Below are 23,091 nucleotides of genomic sequence, written 5' to 3' on the forward strand. Positions count from 1 at the left end.
AATAAAAAAGACAAGGAAGGCCCAAAGAACTGCATTCCATGCAGTATGGGCAAGCCTGGAGTCTGAGATGGGCTGGCCAGGCAAGCTGGGTTCATGTATAAGGAGAGCCCTGCATACCAAGTCGAGTGAAGACTGTGGACTTAAATATAAAGGTGGTACATAGCCATTGAAGTCCAAAGGGAGAGACATACTGTGTATGTGTCTTGGAATTTCCAGGTCATTTTACTGGCAGGAAGAGTTAGAACTGGAGTTCATCAGCCATAGGAGCCCTTGAGGGTAGATTCTAGATCCAACTGGGTTTGCTGGTCCTCCTCCCTCCCTCACACCAAGCCCCTAGAACTGCCTGAGCATCTCAGACACAGTAATTGGGTAGAAAGATGACAACAGGCATGCAAGTCCTCAGCCCTGTCAGCAACACCTCGGGGCTCCAAGCAGTCACTCAGAGATGGCAGCAACACAGAGTGCATAGGTAGAGCGGATTGAGGCGCCAACATTCGGCTGTGAACAAACCCAATCCGGCCTCAGTAACAACACAACAGTGGCAGGGCTCTGCAGGACGGCTCTGGTGCCTCTGCCTAAGGAGACAGGCAACATCTAAGCAACTCCCAGAAGGCAACTGGCCGCCACTCAGCTGATGGCTGCAAGAGGCGGGGTCTCCACACTCCTGCGGGTACTCCTGGGTCTGTGCTCTCATAGAGCCTCCAAACTTTGGACACATGGGACAAATGGAGGCTCAACCTTTCCCGGGCTGTGGTGGAGTAAAGAGACCCAAAGTGCCTCCCTGTTCTTTCAGGCGTCAAAGTTTGTGTGTTTGTGTGTGTGTGTGTGTGTGTGTGTGTGTGTGTGTGTGTGTGTGTGTGGTTTTTTCCTGGGAGCTGGGCTGTGGGCCGAGCCAGGTGCTTGGGAGCAGGAGGGCTGCTCACGTTCCAAGAGCCAGGCCGGCAACTCCAGAAGGCAAAACCTTCAGTGTATTCCAATCTTCCAAAATAGAAAGAATAAAACAAATCGCAGCAGATGTTCCAACATGTAATTATCAACTAATCAGTCCGGACTTTTTTTTTTTTTTTCAAAAAGGGAAATTTCAAAATAGCTCCCAGATTTCAAGGCAGCTCTGGTGGGAAGCTGGCTGGCTGGCTGGCTTGGGAGGAAGTGACTGTATCACAGGGCTGCAGGTGTCCAGGTGGCAGGGAGTAGGAGGGGCAGACTCTTAAAGGGCCTGGAGATGCTGCTGCTGCTGCTGCTGCTGCTGCTGCTGCTGCTACTGCTGCGGCTGAGTGAAGCAAGCAGGGAGCTGCTGCAGACTGCAGGTGCCAGGTTGAGGCAGCTGGCTCTCAAGACAAGCTCGAGCTGGGAGGAGTCAGCACTGCTTCATCTTGCCCTAGATCCTGTCTCTGGCAGAAACGTGGAACAACAACAGCTCAGACACATGCAACTGCTCACATGGCTGACCATGAGTTGACCGTCCCTTCTAAAGGCCAGTGCTTCAACCACCCCTGCTCTCCTCTTCCCCACCCCACGTCACCTCTGTTCTTTGAATTCAATGAAGTATAGGGGAGAAAACTAAAGCAAAGCAAACCTGCCATGGTCATCAAGTTTGTGGGTGGTGGGAGTCCTGAGTCTGTCGGATCCATTCTACACTTGGTTTTGAAACCTACAGTTGCTAAATTTTCCATCTGAATGCTAGTGAGGGACTAGCAAGCTGGCTCAGTGGATAAAGGTGCTTGCCAACAAGACTTTGAATCTGAGTTCAGTTCCTGGAACGTACTTGGTAGAAGAAGCAATGTCTGCAAGTTGTAACTGTCCTTCCTCCCCACCACATGTGAGCACACATACACACATGTATGCACATAGGTAGGTAGATAGATAGATAGATAGATAGATAGATAGATAGATAGATAGATAGAGAAAGGCTGGAGAATTTTAGAATTTTAAAGTAAGAGCATTTAATAGAAATGTATCAGTAGAAATGTATGGTGTATAACCTTTATCTAAAAGGGCATGGAGGGCCACTGTAGCCAGCCAGGAATGTAGACTAGCCAGTTCCAGGAACCTGGCTAACTCAGAGCCTCAGGGCTCTGGTTCCCGAGACCTGCCCCTCCTGACTGATCCACAATGAGAGCAGAACTAGGAATGGAGGTCTACTGGTTTATGAGGCTCTCCACTCTGCTGAGGCTCTCCACCCTGCCGACCGATAGATGAAGATTACATTCCTAGAAGGAATATGGTCCCCTCCCTAACTGACTGATTACCTTGGGTTGGGTCCCTCTGAAATTTTCCACTGTTTTTTGTTATGTTTCTTTGGTAACCCCCTCACCCCCCCCCCCCCCAGTTTGTGGATTTTCCCTTTAAATACCCCTCACTTCTTGTGTTCGGAGTCAAACTCCTCTGGCCTTCAAGGTTACGAGATCGACCCCTGTACCGGCCTATCCCAAATAAACCTCGTGCGCTTGCAGCAAGATCGGTCTCTCGTGAGTTATTGGGTGGTCGTGTCATCCCGAGACTTGAGTGAGGGTCTCCCTAGCTCTGGGGATCTTTCATTAGATATCAGACAGACAGACAGACAGACAGATAGGGTGGGGGAGGAGAGGAAGTGACTAAGGGTAGGGAGAAGACATGGATGGAGAAAGTGGAGCTCCACTCGTCCTCACCAGAGTCCTGAGCATTGCTTTGGAGTGAGCACAGCCTTTGTATTGGTTGCTGCAACTGTATGTGTGACAGGAGTGTCACACATGGTCTGCCCCTTACACACTTTGTAACACGGATGCTGAAATCCCTAGAAAGCTTTAGGAACAAAGTGGTATTATCACACAAGCATATTTCATAGCTTCCTGCCTAGGTACTGGTCCTCCAGGTTTTCTATCCCAGTGGCCAGCCTATGGCCCTTCCTTAACACAGTCTTTAGTTTCTACCCACTTCCTAGGCAAGGACCAGACTAAGCAGTCCCCCTGAGCCAGTTTCCATAGACCACACAGCTGGTAGAATGTCACAGGAGTCCCTAGTGCAATGGATCCACTGTCAGGCAGCCAGGGGTCAAGCAAGACTCGGTGGCAGTCCTTACTGCCTGAGTGCCTTTGATAAGCTGTTTAACCTCAATGACTTCTATGTCATCTGCCAAATGAAGAAAATGATTGTGCCTATTGCAGCATAAGGTGGTCTCTGGGCTCACCAGAAGCATGCATGCAAAGCTCTCTCTATTCACAGAGTAGAGTGCCCAAACCCTATGCAGAGCATACCTTCCTCCCAATGTCCTGCTGAGCCAGAGCTGGAGCTGAATGGCTGCTCATCGAGGAGGAAATAGAAATAAGCAGGCTTTAGTTTTCCTTCTACTGTGTGTCTGGAAGGGATTCCCTGTGTGTTTTTTCTTCCTTCTTTTTCAATCTGGGAATGCTGCTTCCTGCCCTTCCCATCTCTGCATAGCTAAAATGTATTGACTCCTTAAGGCCCGACTCCATGCTCACCTCTTGCCTTAAGTCCTCCTAAGGGTTGCAGCCCAAAGTTGTGTCCTGTCTCAGCATTCTTTCAATACATATATTGGGACACAGTTATTTGCAGACTTGTGTGTGATCTTCTATGAGATCTCAAACAAACAAACAAACAAACAACCTAAGAGTTCCTACTGGCTTCCCTTAGTGAGTGTCTTGCCCAATGCCCAGTACAAGGCCCACCCACTACAGCATGGATGTTAACCTGTGGTCATTAGTGCAAGCATGTAGGCAGTAGACTCTGAATGAAGGCTGACTTGCCAATAATACAATGGAAAAGCTACATAGGGACCAGCCCTAGCTGGACATTAGTGAGAACCCTGTGATCCAAGCTGAGACAAGTGAACAGGAAGTCTCAGGGGAGCCATGAGATGTTCTCTTTGCTTTTATAGTTCAGGGATTTAATGTACTGGAAAGAGAATGTCATGTCCCACCTTTTGATGGGAATAATTGCATAGACATTGTTCATCCTCTTATTAATTTATTATTGAGAGGTAGCTTAGCAAGAGTGGTTAAAAATAAGCACTTGAGTGGTTGGAGAGATGGCTAAAAGGTTAAGAGCACTTACCATGTCGCAGAGGACACAGCACAGTTTCCACTACCAGTACTCATGCGTGTGGTGCACAGATACACTCATGTTCACACATATAACTAAATATATATATGTATGTATGTATAAATAAATAAATAAATAAATAAATAAATAAATAAGAGCATTAGAAGCCAAGAGAGTAGTTCTTAGGAGACTGAGCCAGGGGCATCAACTGTTGGCGGCCAATCTTGTCTACATAGGCAGTTCAAGTCCATCCTGAACTACATGGCAAAACTCTACTTCAAAAACAAACAAGCAAACAAGCAAATACAAACAAATTACTTGGATCAGATTGCCATTCCCGTGCTCTGCAAATGCGTATTTTTTTAAAGGTAAAATAGTACTCTCTGCTTCTCGGGGCTATAGTGAAGGTTACCTGAGGAAACATTTGCAGAGGTGTTTGGCACACGGTGACATTAAGCTGGTGACCAAACCCAGAAACCCATTTTAGGAGACTTCTTCCAGGATGTAGAAAAGAAAGCCAAGACTGAGCTCCAAATCCTAGTCTCTGCCTTCACTTTCTGCAGCTGTGGTCCAGGGTCTTGGCTGCCCTGAACACCGTGTCTTAGATTTTACACCTGTAAAGTAACAGATGAACTCATTGATTTTTCAAAGATGCATTTAGGCTCTATTTTAACAAATTTATGACTATTTTTTAAGAATAGTCACAAATAAGTGTTAAATATACTCAAATGGTAACCTTGTGTGTGAATACACACACACATACACACACACACACACAGATGCGCACACACACACACCACCTCTCTCTTATTCTCTCTGTCCTCTGTTCTCTTCAGCCTTCCTCATACAAACTTTGATCTGTAATCTCTATTTCTCAGATACACTTATGGACATGTAGCACATACACAGCTTTTTGTATTTTGTTTTGTTTTTGTGTGTCTTTATTTTTTTTTTAAAGAAAAATTTTGTTGCTCCTTCTAAATCTCCTTCTTCTCAGGCACTGCCTGGTCACAGCCTTGAGTTTCTCCTGAGAGTTCAGGATTATTGGGGCCCATGCAGAACGGAGGTGGGAAAGGCCTCACCCACTGCTCTCTGGGTTACCTGCAAAGCTGAGGCTCCTGCAGGGGATTAGCCTTTATTAGATAGATCTGTGCCCTGGCTTTCCTTGAGCTGTGCTGGCCCCGAAGCATCCAGAACTCTGTGGGCTTGACAGGTAGTCAGGCACAAGAGGAAAAATGAAAAAGGGATTCTGTTTTTACTTTTTTAATAAATGATAAAGAAGGAAGGGAGAATGAAGGCAGCTCACACAACCCATCCCCTCCCTTCTCACCTGCTACAACCTGTGCACCTGTGTGCAGGGCTATCCTGTCTCCTGTTGGAGGCTGATGGGTGGCTCTGGTATCCCAGGGCTCTTTCTGACTCACCATCTGGGGATGGGTTGGGGGATCACTTCTGTTTCTTTTTCTTACTCCATCTCTGCCCATCTCTTCCTTTGGTGCTGATATAGTCTCTCTCTCTCTCTCTCTCTCTCTCTCTCTCTCTCTCTCTCTCTCTCTCTCTCTCTCTCTCTCTCTCTCTCACCAGTCTTCTCTCTCTTATCCCTTTCACAACCTTCACAGAGCGGGCTCCAATTAAAACAGAGATGGCAGTTTGGCTCCTGAGTTGACATCTCCGTGGCTGTAGTAGCTTTCGTAGTTGACAGAAATCCTTGGCTCTCCTGCCTCATGTGCTGTGGGGGGGTTGGGGGGGAGGATTATTACAACCACCCACCACTGCTCCTCCTCCTCCTCTTCCTCCTCCTCCTCTTCCTTCTCCTCCTCCTCCTCTTCCTTCTCCTTCTCCTCCTCTTCCCTGTATCTCAGCACCCCATTTTACCCAGGCTTCTCCCCGATCCTGCCCAGTGGTGTCTGGACAGGTATTCCCTTAAGCACCCTGCCGCTGATATGGAAGCACCATCCATGCCCCCAGGTAAGAGTTCAATTAGTCTGAAGGAAGCTGCAGAGGTGCCTGACCTGACCTCTCAGGAGTCCTCCTGGCCTGCTTGCCTGCTACTGGGGGATGATGGGCTTTGTGGAGTGGTGTTTTCCCAACTTGTTCACTAACGATTACATTTGTGAACATTACCCAAGGCCAGACCTCTGCAGCCCTGCTTTGCCTACTCTTCCTGGGGCCCTGCCATTCTCCACCTCTTTCAGAGAGAGGGGCAACACCAGGCTAACCCATCACTTTTCATTGTTCCCTGTGGCTCTGCCTCAACCAACCCTGCTGCCAGTTACAGCACCCCAAGGCTCCTCAACCCCTCACTCCAACTTGTCCAAGGGTGAGTCATTTCTTGCTTCTTGACAGCATTACCCCCCCCCCATTTCTCCTGTTTGTCTCCCTAGAAAAAATGTTGTCCTCCTCTGGGTAGGCAAGATTCGCTGTACTTCACACTGAGGCTTGCCACCTTTACCTGGGGAGGGACCTGATGCTACAAACCCTGGAATGACTCTACCTCACCCTCTCTACTCCATCCTGTCCTCTGTCCCTAGATTCCTTGCCTCAAATCCCAGGACACCTCCAGCCACTCTTCCTTCTGTGTTTAGGACTTATACTCCATAACCTAGTTTATGTCTACTCCATGAACCTGTAGTGGCTTCCTGTTGCTTTTGGATTCAACTTCAAAGTCTTTTTCCGTCTTCTGTCTCACTGTGCCACCATACCCTCCTTGACTGCCTCCCACTGCACCCCAGACCCACTATCCTACTTAATGGCTTCCCATCTGTCACCAGGCTGTGCTCTCAGCCTGGAATTTTCTTTCCTCCGATGTGTCGCTGGATCATGTCTAGCAATTTATGCTAATAGGCTATCTTGCCTCATGAAAAGCGCATGATAAGTATGTGTTGACTGACTGATTCAAATTTTAAAGTGTGGAAGTTACTGGTGGGTTGAAATAATCCATGATAGGCACCTACTGTGACTCTACCACTGAGCTAGACCCTGAGATCTATGAGTCAATCACAAGCCACCACTCCCACCTAGGGTCTGTTCATTGTCTAGAGGAGAGACAGAAATGGAAGGAGAAGAATTTGAGTGCAGCTTTAATCTGATAAGGAAATCACAAGGAGTGTCTCTTCTGTGTCAGAAACCAGACTATATATTGTATTCCATGGATAAGGACGTGAAAACTGAGGGATTCAATCAAGATTAACTACTGTTAATGGAAGGAGTCCGGATAGGCATGGCTTTATTTTCTGTTCCAGAGCCTATATGTTTTTTGTTTCTTGTTGTTGTTGTTTCTGGAAGGTGAGTCAAATGAGGGAAACAAGGCTAGATTCACATGATAACTTCCCTCTTTATAAAACCACGAAAACAAATGCTCAAGAAAGTAGGGGATGGGTGGGTATGACTCAGTTCTGGCTTAAGCCCCACTTGATCTTATGTCGATGGTCTGGGGTTTTCAGGGGACCAGGAAAAAATTGGCATTAGAGGTGGCCCATGGAGTGGGCTGAGGCTCTGGGAGAGAGCAGGTCATCAGTAAGTGACTGTACCTGACTCTGCTGTGGGCTGGGAGTGGGTGGAGGAAAGGATGGAGGGACTTGGATAAGGTTTGGACCTCTTTGCTCATCCTACTTAGGAGCAGTACAAGTTGCAAGGGTTTTGTTGTTGTTGCTGTGGTTAAATTTCTGAAATCTGTGTGCGCGTGCACACACACACACACATTAGCCTGAATCAATGGTTTTGTGGGAATTTTTGCCCCATATACATGTGTCTCCCAGTGTTTTTCTTCTTGAAGGTAAAATCACATGTAAAGTTCCCACCTCAAAGGAGTTTTCCTTTGAGTTTCAGTTCAAGAAACTACAACGACAGGAGGCCACACCCTTGACCATTTGACAGGTCCTCAGACATCATCCCTCTGAGAAACACACTGCTGCAGCCCACATATGAACTTGTTCACAGATGTAAACATGCAGGTGAGGAGGCTGTGCAGCCAAGCCCGGGCCCATGGAGGGAGCCCTGGCTTGAGCTGCAGCTCACAGATGCCATCAGATGATGGGTCTGTCTCTAAGAAATCAAGTATCTGGGGGCTCCCAAGCTTCTGTTTGCAAACCCAGGCCAACCCACTCCCTCTCCCAGCCTCCTGAGAATCAGACAGAGATGAACTGCCTCGTTTAATGGAGAAAGCTGGGAGCAGCTTCCAGACAGGTACCCCAGAAGAACAACTCCTTGACTGAGGACAATGCCAGACGGGCTCCAGGAAGCTCCAGGACAGAACCTCTGACTACATCTTTTTATTCTAACCACTGGGCAGGTGCAACAGCTTGGTCTACTAGAATTGTTCTTGTAGCAGAATGTCCAGTGATGAGCACAGCAAATAGAGGTGGATAGGGGCATAAATTCAAGTCCTGTTGTCCTGGGAGCTGGCATTAATAAGGATTAGAGAGAGGGTGGCTCTGACTCCCAGGCCTCCAACTCCCAGGCAGTCTCTTATGCCCGGGCAGAGCTATGGAGTTGGGCTATTTATAACCAGGCTCTGTTGTCTTATATGATTTCCTTTCAAGATCTCAAATGTGCAGTCTATTTTATGAAAATAGACAGAACAAACTAATTGCAGAAAGACCATGTAGTGCCTAATTTTCCCATTCCCTCTTCTCTTTTAAGCTTTCACCCCACTCTCAGTACCCACACTGCAGCTGAAGGACCGCCATCTCTATTAACCTTCTCTCAAGGCACAGGAGCCTACCATACTGGGTTCCTTTCTGGAGGTGCTGCTGAGAACTTCGATTCGTGTTCAGAAGCTATCAGAATTCCAGCAGAGCGTGGTGATACCTTGCCATCTCCGCCTTTGAGACTGCCTTGTAGGTCAACAGGTCCAGTCCCCCCCACACACACAAGGGGCTTCTCTGTCATAACTCTGGATCCATCCTGTGCTAGGCCACCTCTAGAAAAGGCAGTGTGTCCTTTTCTGACACCAGCTGTTCCATATGGAAAGTAATTCTCATTATTAGAAAGTCCATATTTTGAAATGGACTTTTCTTCTTAGGATGTGTCTTCACACAGATTTTTAAAAAGGCGAGAATAGTTCTACCCCTCCTCACATGTGATCCTGTAACCCACTCAGGCTCCCAGCCTCTGCATCCCTTCATCCATAGCTAGGGCCACTTGCTCCCTTGCCTCTAGACTCAATTCAACTCAGGGTGCTAGGACTAATCTTAGCCTGGAGCAAGAAGGATTTCGGGAGCTCAAAACCAACTGTATGGGATTAGAAATCAATTTTCCTTCAATGCTAATCTGACTGATGTGGGGTTTTTTTTTCTTGGCTAGGTCTTTTCTCTGATTAAACTGGCTGAGACTTGTTTTTGTGATCACAGTCTATCGTTTTTATATATATATATTTTTAGTACCTTTAGTTCCAGACACCATGCTGAGGATGTTACAGCTTAATTCTATCAGCGGTTTCCTAAAGTGGACATCACTCCCTTAGCTGACAGAACAGGAGGCTGTGGCCTAGGGAGGTCGAGCCACTCTCCCGAGATGATGGTGCTCATAAATGGAGTCGAGGATGCCAGCCACGGTGCTGCCATGCTGCCCACGGTTCTGGAGCTATTGGTCACTCTTCTTGTTGCTATGACGATATGCCTGAAAAAGGCAACTCTAGGAGGGGAAGGCTTCTTTGGATGACAGCTCAGGGATATAGTCCATTGTGGCAGGAGAGGTGTGGCTGCAAGAGCAGGAAGCTCACACTGCATCCGTAGACGGGAACCTGAGAATGGGGAGTGCTCTGCTCTGTCAAAAAATATTCAGCCATAGAAAAGTGCTCAGCCAAAACAAACAAACAATTCAAGAAACTACCTCTATTCCCTGAATGTGTCTATTTGATTTTGTGAGCAGCCCATTTGATGATGTCATCTCGATTTATATGTTGCTCTTTGTTCTTTAATTTGGAAGCCTCACCCAATAGGACACTCTGCTCTGTTCAAGACTCATTGGAAACTCCAGTTGTCTTCAGTGAAACTTCCACAGTCAATTTCAGCAGGATGTTTCTAAGCTTTCAGTTTGATGAAATTTTCAATCTATTCATCCATCCATCCATTGCTTGCTATTTACTCTTTTATTTTGACTTGCTATATAATTAATAAACTTACTCGTTTAAAAACTCTGGCTATCATAGCTTATTCTCCAGATGATACAAAACACCAACATCAACACTGCAGTGCTTCTTTACTTTCATCCCAGGGATAGGGCCCTGCCACCCATGTAAAGACCTCCCAGCCCTGCCTCTCTACTTGGTGGTTCTATCCATACCAGGCATCTTGCATACATGGAACTGTTTCTCACCGTCTTCTGCCACAGCCTGGTTATAGCATTTGACATTTGCATGCTTTCCTCCCCTCTTTTCCCAACCCTCTAGAGTTCTCTAAAGCAACCCAAGGTTGTGTGTGATCCTGTGTGTGAGAGTTGTGAGAATCACATTGTGGCATCACCTGTGCGGACTCAGACTTGAGAGACAACTATGGAGCCAGTTCTGGTTGTGCTACATACTGCAGAGAAGAGGGAGATAAGAGAGTATGCTAAAAGGGCAACATTTCTTGGGGGTTCCTTTGTGGAATCCCACATTTTCTAACTCTTCCAGCATGCAGAGATCTGATCCATTGGATCTGTGGATGGGTAGAGTGAAGAGATTACCCAGCTGTTTTTCTGCACACCAGAACCTTCATTTGGGTTTCCTCCAACATACACATACACATTTTCTGACACATGTTCTTACAAGGACACACAGTATCACACTTTCTATACAGGAAAAAAGAATAGCACAGAAACTCATTCTGTGATTACCTTGTTCACCTGATTCTGAATAGGTTCCTACTCTTCATTGTGATTCTACTATATAGACAATTTCTTTCTAAGTATCTTAAGGGGCAAATAAAAAATGACAATGTAAACATCCTAACAGCAACTACAACAACCACATTAAAAATGAACAACCCCCCCCTCAAATCCAGCCACTGGAGGCATCACAAACATGATTGCATCATGATGCACTTCCAACCAACAATGGGAAACAACTTAGTGGACCTAGTGATGCTGCCTTCTTTACCTTCTTGATGGTCAGAGATTTGACCTTCTTTGTTCCTTGTAAAGTTCTGGGCAGTAAGATCCATCTGCTGATGACACTGTGGATTCTTGAGTGGAGGTTGTGGAAGAACAAGACACTAGACTATTAACAATCTAGAGTCTCAGAAATTGCAGATCACAATGGTGGTGTTGCTGGAACAGCTTTGTGAATCAATCCCTTTGAGACTTTCCTCTTGTGTTACAGCTATACATGCTATGGCTTAAATGTTGGTGTCCTGTCATAGCTCATAGTTGAAGTCCAATGTTGAATCCCAAATGCCATTTCTTTAAGCAATTAGACCTTTAGTGAATAACTAAGCATGAAGTAGAATCTCCTGAATGGGTTTAGTACCCTTACAACAGTGCTCTGAGTTCGAGTGTGTGTTTCTTTTGAGGTTTGAGCTACAGGATTTGTGTTGATCCCAAATTTGCATAAAAGCAAATTATTTTTACATTTAAAAGATATAAATCTGCAATGCCTTGCTATGCTTGCAGGTATGGACAGACACATGCATTTATGATTAGAAAGTAGACCCAAATTAAAAGGATGCATAGCTTAGTGACAACATCAGCAACCACTGATGGAAAAAGAATTTAATCTAGATTCCGCCATGGAACACAGGACCAGCCTTGGCCAATCAATTTCTTTACACTGTTCTCTTAGCCTCGGATTGATTCCATGGATTGTCCTAAGATCTAAGTCAGGACAAATTAGAAGTCTTCCTTGGGACATTTCAAGTTCAAGTGGAAGGAAGATTGACTTCTTCCTGCATTGTCCACTTAGAATTCAGAGCTGCCTATGGCTATGTTTTCTTCAAACAGCAAAAAAATTCTAAAATGGAGACAAAAGATAAGAATAGGTGTCTTAAAAGACAAATGGGGATAGTGAGCAAGAACCCGGAGTTCGGGAAAGAGACAGATAGAGCCTTGATGGCACTGTAGACCTAGAGTCCTGTTGTGCCTGAGGTCAGCCTCGTTCTTTCCCAAACTGGATTGTTTATTGGCCTAATGAATTTTCTTTTATTAGATTGTCTTCTTTTAATTGACTTCTAAATCTTAACATCCTCAAAGTTCAGACTCAAGCCATTTTCTTGTCTTTATCCATTCCCTGTCTTGGTGATCTCATCTTGTCCCACAGCTTTAAATACCATTTATTCTGTGTGGGTCATAAATTTAAAGCTCTGGCCCTGACTTCTACACCATATATCTGGCTGCCTGTTCAGCCATGCCTTCTAGTTGTCTAGTGGGCATTTTGATGAGGCATGCACAACACAACACCCACCCCTTATACTAGGTGTCTCAAGAGAAAAAAAACCAGTAGAATGGATACACATGTATATTTGAGTTTATTAGATTGGAGGCTAGGTCAACAATGGCCATCTCCATGCTTGAGAGCTATAGAGCTACCTGGTAGCTCGCTGGTCCAAAAGACCATGATGTGGCTTCTGTCTTAAGCTGTAGGCTAGAAGTTCCGTGAAGAGTGGCTGATGTGTCTGCTGGAAAACTGAAGAAGGTGGAACTTGGTGTCCACAGATGAGGACACGGATGAGCACATGGAGGAGGATGAACAGCAATGACACATTTGCTCAGGAAGGGCAGATCATGCATGCACTGGTTTGATTCTCTCCTTTTTCTGCTGTTCGACTAGGGTTCCAGTCTACCGGACAGTGCTACCAAATTTAGGGAGGTCCTGTCCCCATCAGTCACTGTCCTTCATTTTGATTATCTCTGGGTACATAGACATATCCATAAATATCCCTTACTAATATCTTATTTTACAGACCCATCAAGCAAACAATTGAAATTAACCATCACACTGCTCTCTAACCTGGTTGACCCCTGCATTCATCTTGTCTGTCCCATCTTCGCATTAGCAAATGGGATCACTAAGTTCTGTTCTTTTCTTTCTTTCTCTCTTTCTTTCTTCTTTCCTTCCTTTCTTTCTTTTTCTTTCTTTCTTTTTTTTTTTTAAGACAGGCTCTCACTATGTAGCAATGGTTGGTCTAGACCTACAGAGAGCAGCCTGTTCTGCCTCCTGAGTGCTAGGAATAAAGGCACATGCCACCATATCTGACATACTTACCAGAAACCAAAGACCTTTGGAAACTCCAAATGTTGTATCCTGGATACCCCATCCATCCCTCAAATCCTGCTGCCTCCACCCCTACAATAGGTCTCCTCGCTCCATCTTTACTTTCTCTATCTGGTCAACCACTACAGCCTCCTAACACTTTCCTGCTAATATCTCCAACCTCCTGAAGTATATTCCTCATCTTCGCATGACATGTTTTTAGAATCTGAGTGAGAGAATGTCACTCTTGTGCTTAATTTCTCACAATTGCTTCCCCAATAATTAATCAAATCCAGACTTTCTCATCATGGTCCATAAGACTTCATGATCTGGCTCCTGTCCACCTTGCCAGCTCGTCTCCCTTAATTAAGTCTTCTTTCCTCAAACCTGTCAGGCTTGTTCTCTGCCTCAGGCCTCTACATTTGCTCATCTGCCCAGAGAGCTTGCATGGCTGCTTCCCTTTCATCATCTGAAGGCTTCAGAACAGCCTGCTCTGTCCTACCGATCCAAGTTATCTCTGATGCCTTAGCAACTTTCTGTGCAGTGTATTGTTTAATTTCTTATCACAATCTGGTATTTTGTTTTTATCATCTTTTATTTTTCTGTCTCTCTGTAAAAGAATGTAGCACCCTAAACTAGGCACTAAGCCTTCTTAGTACCATAACCTCAGTGCATGGACACATACACATCACAGACACACAAACATACACAGACACACATAGATACAGACACACATAGACACAGACACATACCACAGATACACATACAACCTCAGACACACACTGACACATACACACGCACATACACAGATACAACACCAATACACACAGAAAGACACACACACCAGACACACACACACAGATACATACACGCAGAGAGATAAACACACAGACACACATGCACCACATGCACACTGACGTACACATGACACACACACTTACATACACCTGACATACATAGACACACACCCACACACACATACCACAGGCACACAGTGACACATAGACACTCACATACGTATATTGAGAGTTTCTGACAGAAATACTCAATATGTGTTTGCCAACTGAATAAAAAGCTCTTTAGTTGGGTTCCTCTCACTTGCCAATAAAAGAGATCCCAAGAGATTATTCCTCATAAGTCTATGTAAAGATCAATGATAATTTTGATACTTGGATAAGTGATTCCATTACAGAGCCTTCATCAAACGCCACAACAACATGGCAGGGACAGCTGACACTGTGTTTCTTAAATGTGTTAAGTAGTTGCTGTAGCCCAGACAATGGAGTCTACATTAGTCAAACTGAATCTTCATTGAAACTCTGTGAGGTGAATGTACTGGAAACTGAGGCCCCGAGAAATTATATACCTCATCCAAGAGTGCACAGCAAGTAAAATCGGTGGCCGTGGACTTGAACTTGAGAGTTCTGATCCGTATGTCAGTAGTTACTCATGAGATCATAGTACCTCTATACAAGAAACAAGATTTTTAAATGTGCAAAAATTAAAGATTTAACAAAGTCACCTTTATATTATGCATGAGGTTTTTAAAAAGACATTTTAGTAGATAGAAACTTCACTACTATAAACAACATTGTAAAATATGGCAAAGAAACCCCTTTATGGGGAGACCTAAGGAAATCATGTGAGCAAATGGTTTGACTAATGAGAGGCTGTCACAATTCTGAAGTTCATTATAGAGTCACATTTTAATATGGTGCAGCTTTACTAGAGTTAAAATATCGACCCAGCATTTCATTGCAATATTAAAACTTTGTGAAAGTTTTGAGTGAGAAAGTCTGCATCCTGGGCTTAAGAGGGTTAATTTTTTTTAGGTTGCCTGATGTCTTGTTCCAAAGGACAAACATCAGTCTATGCAAAGAGACCATGACTTTATGGGTAAAGATCTTATTTGCTCTCTGAACTGCAAAGAGACCCATGGCTCCTCTACATAGAATTAATCTACAAACATGGGGGACTGAATGGGATCTAAGCATCCAGTAGGCACAGAGATGCACTCTGCTGCCTTCTTGTAAGAGAATGAGAAAGTGAGTCAGGGTGGGAGATGGAAGAAAGCAAGGAAGGGAGTGAGATGGGTACTGTCAACTGTTTGCAATGAGATAGACTCTGGGCCAGTTCCGAAGGTCCTTTGTTCTCTCAGCAGGTTTAAATGCTCCCTCCAGCCATGGATCCTGCTGCTCTAACTCTGAGACTCTGTGCTCACATCAAAGTCCCTTAATATATATTGTTTGCTTGGACACAGCCTCACCTACATTGGGTCTGGAAGAATGGTTGTAAGCAGTCACAATTCACACTGGCTAACTTCGTTCCCACCCAATGAGCACCATTATGGGACATGGCTTCATCAAGACTCCATATGTTTGTCTTCTTGGCTCCACCATCTTTCAAAGTATCCATCAATTTATATTTGTCATGTGTCATCATCACCTCATTTATCTATGAGCCTGTCTCCTCAAGACCATGTTATCCTCTGATGTGTTTGATGAAACCCTTATTTTTTTTCTTTAACTCTTCTCCAAATTATAACTCAGCCAGTATTTTTGCCAACTGTATCTTTTCCCAGCACTCTTTACTGATGCAGCCAGGTTTCCCCCCCTCCATGCCTTCTCTTCTTCTCTAACACTAGGACAGATGTTCTCTTCTTATTAATTATCACAAATAGCCAAATAAAACCTAAATACAGAATGACTTATTTTATCTTCTCCATCAGTGGGAAGTAAAACACGGCTATCTATTCCTTCCTGTTACTAAGAAAATCCTTGGAAAGAAAAATAGGAATAAAAAAACACTGAAATTATCCATTTATTTAATTACAAGGTACTTGCTTTCATAAGCCACACTTTTACTGCTGAGAAGATTTCGATTTGGCAACAAAAGGCAAAAGCTATTTCTACTGAGAGCGGCAAGGAGTCTGCGTTAGCAACACACCAATGTGGAGAAGCCATGCCGGGCATCTTTCATGGCTATCCACCTTGGAGGGAGGGGCAGCCAGGAGGTGGGAACACACACAGAAGGTACAGATATACAGAGATGAATAAAGGAAAAGCTGGAAGATCAAGGGATGGAACAAAATGTTACAAAGGGACAGAATAACACAAAGAAACATTCAGAGGTAGAGACAGGCTGGAGGGCCAAGTAAGAGATGTAGAGAGTAAACTATGGCAAGCCGTGAGGGACTGAAAAAGCAAGAGCCCTAAATCGATGGAAGAGGTGAAGGTTGCATGACAAGAACATTAAAGGCTAGTCAGAGTTCCCTAGGATGATGGTTGGTATTAGTTCATTGTCCCCTGACAGTAATGGTTTTATAACCCCGACTTTAGGGTTTTATAAGTCACTGCCAGTCACGAAAGCTCTTGGAGGACAAAATCTTGCTGCATAGATTTGTAATTAGATTGTATGTTATTAAATAGGAGTGTATATCAAACAGCGTTCTCTCTTAGAATAAAAGCAAGAGGGGTGGCATATGCAGGAACAAGACTTAAAGAGGAAAATCTTGACCGAATTTCTGTCTGAGGCCAATTCCTTAGCTTTGATCGTGCCTTAGTTTAACCATGGCTTCTGTGTCAGTGGATGAAATATCGATTTTCTAGTTACTTACACGTGTATCCAGCCAGGAAGCACTCATCTTAAGTGACCTGTCCAGTTCTGACGTGTCAGAACTTGCAATGAGATCTGGTTGTTTGGCTATGAAAGCTTTGAATCAGTATTATCCATAATAAAGTTCAGGACACTAACGGATCACGTTTCCGGAAGGAAACCTCTTCTCCATGGAAATGTGCTGAAACTGTCCAGCAGTTTCATGAACTTTGGGTTCTCTCAGTCAAAGGAAGAAAGGACCTGAAACACAGGGTTCAAGAACAAAAGGACACAAAGTCCAGTTGAGCCCCAATCAAGACATCGTACCTTACTTTTGGGGTTCAGCATTTATAAGTACATGAGAAACCGAAATTGGATCTCTAGGTTACAATGATATTTACATAACATAAACATTTTGGGAGGAGTCAGGAAGGAGTGGAGGGGGGGAGGTCACCAGCAGCTCGGATGTCCTCAGGCAGTAGGTGTTGTCCAAGGCATAGTTGTATCTCAGGGAGAACTTCCTCGGGCAGCTTCTTTCAGAGATAAACTGATGGTCTGCAGAGAGTCTTTTGTCTTAACTCCCCAGGTGACCACCTCAGGTGGAAATCATCCAAGTCCAGAGGCTGAACTGGGTGGGGGAGGCAACAATGTGTATGTGGTTCTTCCTGGCAAATAGGTCCCATCTCAGATGGGATTATCAGAGGTTGCATAACAGATGGTGCCTCCCAGCACATGTCTGCTTAGAGAGGTGTGTAAGGGGAAGTACCAGCAGAGAGAAAGTAGTACCCAAGCTGGTGAGCCCTGTGCACTTTGAATACAGACATACAGATGGGGGTGATGAAACAATGCCTGCTGGGAGCTAACTGGGGACATCAAGGCTTAATGGGAGATACCTTACGAACCATTCTTCCAGAATCTTCTTGAGAAGCCTGAGGCAGCTTTTCTTTCCTGAGGGACCAGGAGAAGTAAGGATTGAAGCATGCCAACAGCTGAAGGGGGCAGAGAGAGACCTGTCCCAGCTTCCACTAAACTGACTTTATCTTCTCGGTTTCATGCCAATTTATCCCATGAGCCATGGCAGAAGGTACAGAAGAAGGGACAATAAGTTTTGTTCATATCCATTGACACTAATATAGTGCCTACTATAAGCCAGGCACTTGGGGATCTAATGATTAATAGGACATTCTCCAGCTCTCTTGGAGCTCGAAGCCTAGTGAGTGGGCAGGGAGATCAGTCAAACCAAGAGTTATGCTAATACACTGTGAGTCATAAGGTAGTGAATGCCAGTCTCCTACATAAAACCTTTCTGTGACCCGCTGCTTCCTGCCTAAAGGTCTTCATGTGACATGGAGCCTGTTAACATATTCTGTTCACCTCCCCAACTTCCTGACACACTCTCAGTTTAGTCTGCATCAGTTCATTCTTAGTTTCTCAAATTAATAATATTCCCATCCCTCTATATTCTCTCTAGACCATTCAGTTGGCTTGGACAGCTATTCATCTTTCCCCACCTCTTATTTGGCTGATGCTTAAGAGATCCTTCCCCTGGTAAGTCTTATCTCATCTTGTTTGTCTGGGTTAAGCAATGTCTAATAAGTCCTGTGTCATGTGACCCTTTGCTCACCTGAGCACTTGGGCTACTATGTCAGAACAGATACATCACCTGTCTGTTTAATGTGATGGATTGTTTGCTCCCCGAGGACAGAAATATGGGTTCCTAAGTAAGCAGAAGAAAGCCTGGCACAAATTAGGGTTCTTATAGGTTACCTGCTGCACAAAAAAACCAACAGAAGTTATATACAAATGAGTAGTTCACTATGGCTTCAGTTTACTCTTACTCTGTAAATAAGCCAACAGAAGTTATCTGTAAGTGGGTAGTTCATTGTGTCACTGGTTTAATGTTGTCAGATATTGGACACAGAATGGAATCACAAGGGAGGTTTGCTTTACTCTCAGAGGAAAAGGTTAACCACTTCTTCATGGCAGTAACTTCTGATTTTCCCCAAGATTATCACTTTAGATCTTTCTCCAATACTTGTTTTCTGATTCTAAGCTGCAAGGTGTTAGCTTATATGCATAAAATTTTACCCCTCCTTTGAGAATTTAAAATTAATACTTGGTTCTGGAAGGTAAAAGTCCCCCAGGACTGAATTAATGAAGACCAACAAAAATGAGCGTGTGAACATAGCTTTGGGGTCTTCAAAAAGCCTTTCATGTTATTTTTAATTGACAATATCTGTACTTATTCATGGGTCATGGTATTATAATTCAACACGTATATAGAAGATGTAATGATCAAATCAAGGTAATCAGCATTTCCATATCTTCAAATATTATCATTTGTATTTGTTAGGAACCTTCAGACTCACCTCCGCTGGTTATTTGAAATGTGTAATTAACTGCTGTAGACTATGGCTACTGTTATGACTACAGAACATTACAATGCTTCCCCTGTGGTATTCTACAAGAAATCAAGGCCCAGAAAGCCTGCTGATCTGCCCAAGGTCACAAAAAACAAAAAAGAAGGAGCCAAGAATCAAAGATATGGATCTTTTGAATCCAAATCCTATGTTCTGTGTTTTGCATTACTGTGATTCTCTGTGACTGGTGGATGCTGGGCAGAGCACAAAGCTATAAGAAAACCATTTGAGAACAGAAAGCTGTGACATGCAGAAGATGTGGCAATAAGCCCTCTTGAAAAACCATTGGTGAGGATCAACCTGGGCTTGGTACTCGGTTCATTGAGTGGATTCTGAGGTTCTTACTATCATATCAAAAGTGGGCTCAAAGACATGCAAAGTATATGGAAGGAAGAGATAAAACATCTAACTCAAAAAGACTGGTTTTGCTAAGGACAACATTGACTGCCAGATGGCAGGATGGAGTCCCTAAAGGGTTTTACAAGGCATCATGGGCCTGCAAAAGCTGAGACAGACAGACATACAGAGTTGCAGAGGTAGGAAGACATGGATGTAAAGAATTAACCCAAAGTGGGAAGCCAGCTGTCTTCTGAGTCTAGGAGACATTCAGAGTCCAGAGCCAGTACATTAGGAGGTACTAACAATTACATACAAAAAGCAAGTGAACTTATATGGAAATGATCACTCCTGGGTTTTGATTGCTTGAGAAAGTGTAAACTCTGTAACCCTGAAAAGGATCCTCTTTGAGTAGAGCTTTACCCAGGTGGTTGGGGAACACAGCTGAAGACTTGGGAAGATGGATCCAGTGGGAGAGTAGCCATCTCCACTGACAACCAAAACCCACCTTTAAATTCCTAGAAACTCTCCCCTGTATTTACTGCAAAGCCTCAACTCAGCCATCTTCCTCCCATTTGCAAGCATGTAAGGCTTTCTGTTTATTCTTTCAACTACTAGGATGGGTAACACACTGGAGTTCACTATTTTCACCTGTCACTCAGCCTTCTGCTACCTCCAGGCAAAAATTGCCACTGATTATAGACTTACTGAATTAAAGCTTCAGGGCACTTAAATGAGCAATTATTATCAGCTACCGAATTCTGGAAATTGTTGTGAGGTACTATCTTGCTACGTACGCTGCCAACTCCCCACTGTACCTTCCCTCCCTCGCTTCTCTGAGTCAGGAGGAAGGTTGGCTCTTGTGTGCTCATATTCACTTCCTGGATTGTCAGGGTTCAGAGCTGAAGAGTTACTCTTTGGAACTCTTGATGGCCAATCCGTACACACACACCTCCTGCTCGCCTGGAAAAAGACACTAGCCATATCAATTAAGTCAGAGGACTTGGGGGTGGGGAATAAATGGTAGTGATTCCCTAATTGAAGGCTTCTCCATACGTGGGAATTTGGTGTAGAGTAGTGGGGACATTTGGAGACCAGCCCCATCCCTGCAGTGGGGAGAAACAGAGGGAGCCGACTTCATGTGTTAGCCAGCCTCTTCCTGTAGTTCCTGAAGCCAGACACCTGTGTTTCATTTAGCTCCTATTTTCAAGCCGTTGTCTCCAGCTTCTACTCTGGAGTCCTTGGTAGTTTTCCAGTAAGGATAAGATCACTCTGTTGGTTTCTCTTGCTTTTTTGAACAATTTGGTAGGTGCCTATCTATACAGGTGTATATGAGATGCTTGGGAAATGACCCAAGATTTTATAGAAGGAAAAGATCACCTAATTCAGCTTGGGTAGACCAAGAAAGTGTCCCTAGAGACTTTGGAAGGATATTCTTACTAGGAAAAGTCCTGGGGGATAGGGACTCCACATAGAAAAAGCACTAAATGCAAGGGGTAAGAACCTACAATGTAACAGAATAGCTTCAAGTTCATGGAAGGAATGGCTCGAAATGAGGACGTGGGGATTCTTCTCCACAGACAACGTGAGCAAATGGAAGGGAGACTGAACAGAAAGAGCTCGCCTATTTGTGCGGCTGAGTCTGGCAGGTGTGTGTATGGAGCACGGGAAGCAGCTGAGAGTGGAGGCAGGCAGGTGTCTGAGAGCATGATCAAGAAAGGGAAGGAAGAGGCTCACTGTAGTGTCTCGGCATTTGCCGGGTAAAGTGGGATTTGGGCAAAATAAAGAAAGGGGCTACGATTGAGATCAGCAGAAACAGAAAAAGCTGGCTGGGAGGAACTTGGAATGGTGATAGAAATTAGCATAGGTGCCCTGCAGAGAAACAGGCCTGCTAATGGGAGAAATATGAAAGGCTGGACAGGAAGAAATGCCCTTAAAATAACCTAGGTCTCTCTCACTGATTCCAGGATCACATTCATGAATCCTTCAACTCAGATATTCAAGATTTCCCTGCCTCCACCCTCATCCCTGTCTTTTACTTCCCCCTCCCCCTCCTCATGGACCAGGTTGTTGTGCAGAGCCAACCTGCTCTGCTCTTTGCTTTTGGCACACACCTGTGATTTATCCCTGCAGTTTGCCATCCAGATCCCTCTGTTCTGCAGTTCCCAGGGCTTCCCACTGCCAAAGCCCAGGTTAAGCTATGAGCCTTCCCAAAGCCTTCCCCGATGGCTCCTGACAACTCCGCTCCTTTTAACTGGATTTTCTATCATATCTACAGTCAGTGCCACACAATAAATAGTACGCCGAGTGTATTACCTCGTGGGTTGTCATCTGAGAAAGATGAATAATTTTTCCTTGTGGCCAAGGACCTTGTCTTGTAATTCATATGATTAGCTAATGAAGTTTACCGTGGAAGAGAACAAAACTATAGGAATTCATAAAACACAATGTAATTTGAACTTACAATTTTGAGACCATGGCAAGGGTGTTATAATTGGAAGGCCCACGGTAGTAATCAGGGATTGTCAAAAGCAGCCAAATGAGGGAAAGTTGAAGTTCGAGATGTTTTTCAAATTTCAAGAGAAAGTTTGGAGGTGGAAGCCAGCACAATGGGTAAAAATGGGGAGAGGGCTCCCAGTTCAGCCTTATGAGCTTCTTTCTAAAAGCCAGGACTCCAAAGGTCAGCAGGGTGTCCCACAGCTCATGACTTCCTAGTCATGGCCAGCATCCTTGTAGAAGCTTGAAGGCCTGTAGAAAGAGTATAGTGTGGAGTCTGGGTGAAGCAAGTGGCCTTTGTTTCCTGAACTATAACATGAAGGCAATAGTGTGCACCTTGCAGAACTGGGCATCAGGAGCTAGGGCAGTGACACGGTGAGATGCCAAGCAGGAGGAATTGATGATAAGTGTCTTATTTTGAAATCATTGATATAACTGGATTTGCATACTGAGTGGGAGAGGCAACAAATTCAGGAATCTTGACAGCTCTCCCAAGCCCAAATGTCTACGAGAATAAGATAAGTACTCCCTGGTGAACTTGGCTTTATAGAGATGGACTACCTTTCGGAAAAGGCTGATACTTTTCCTATGAAGAGCACTGATTCCCTTAGACCCATTGTGGGAGTAAGAAAAGTATAGCTGGAATGCCTCTGGATCAAGGAGTGGCCAGTTTGTTGCCTAAAAATTATTAAAGGATTTATACAGGGAAGAAATCAGAAGACATAGATACCAAGACAAAAACACAAAGACAGGAGTAGATAAGGGGACAGAATCTAAGCTGGGAAGGCACGTTTATAGAGCCACTTAGAAGTGTCTCTTTAAAGACATGGAGAGGGCAGTTGACTACTTTCAAAAGGCCATTGCAATCCAATGCTCTTCCTGCAGGTGGAGCTGCTGAGCAGAGAGTGCACCTTGGTTCCTTCCAAGATCTTATGGAGCATGGATTTCTCCTCCCTCTTTTCACCCTGCTCTTTATACTGAGCTCAGCTCAGCTTCCATTCAACCTTATCCATTCTCATTCATACTAGCTTTGATAAATGG

At 44.5% G+C, this 23,091-nt stretch overlaps 1 protein-coding gene across 2 annotated transcripts in view; it reads left to right on the forward strand.

The window, feature by feature from the left end:
• Positions 1-23,091, forward strand: part of LOC116073539 (NXPE family member 4) — a 247,548-nt gene that overhangs the window by 52,300 nt on the left and 172,157 nt on the right. For both annotated transcript variants that reach the window (XM_031345552.1, XM_031345553.1), the window contains exon 2: positions 18,270-18,346. The gene's annotated coding sequence lies outside the window, so the exon portion shown is untranslated. The remainder of the gene's footprint in view (positions 1-18,269; positions 18,347-23,091) is intronic.

Source organism: Mastomys coucha, unplaced genomic scaffold (assembly GCF_008632895.1).
Source record: "Mastomys coucha isolate ucsf_1 unplaced genomic scaffold, UCSF_Mcou_1 pScaffold23, whole genome shotgun sequence".
Lineage (NCBI taxonomy): Eukaryota > Metazoa > Chordata > Mammalia > Rodentia > Muridae > Mastomys > Mastomys coucha.